Genomic DNA, 494 nt, shown 5'->3' on the forward strand with positions numbered 1-494 from the left:
ACCTGGCCGTCCTTTGTCCCGTCCGTTCCCTATCCCACTGCTCCCTAACTCGGTTGTGCCCGGTCCCGCCTACTGCCTGTTCTCATTCCGGCTGCTGCCTGTCCTCTGTCCCGCCTAGTCCTTGCTCCTAATCAGGCTGTTCCCTGTCCCACCAGCTCACTAATTCGGCTGGTCCTTGTTCTGCCTGGTGCCTGTCCCTCCTGTTCCTTAACCAGGCTGTTCTCTGTCCCCCCTAGTCCCTAACCCGGGCCGTTCCCTATCCCGCCTGCTCCCTATCGCGGTGGGTCCTGGTTCCCTCTGGTCTCCATGCCTAACCTGGGCCGTCCCCTATCCCGGTGGGTCCCGGTTCTCCCTATCCCTGACCCCACTCCCACCGGAGCCCACAGGGGCCGTGGGCGTGGCCTTTATGGGGCGTGTCTGGAGGCATGACTTCTCAGCGCCTTCAGCGGCCCGGGGCGCCGTCTCTCCCACCTTACGTCATCGCTACGCGCCGC

Source organism: Zosterops lateralis (genome assembly GCF_965231275.1).
Source record: "Zosterops lateralis genome assembly, chromosome: 7".
Taxonomy (NCBI): domain Eukaryota; kingdom Metazoa; phylum Chordata; class Aves; order Passeriformes; family Zosteropidae; genus Zosterops; species Zosterops lateralis.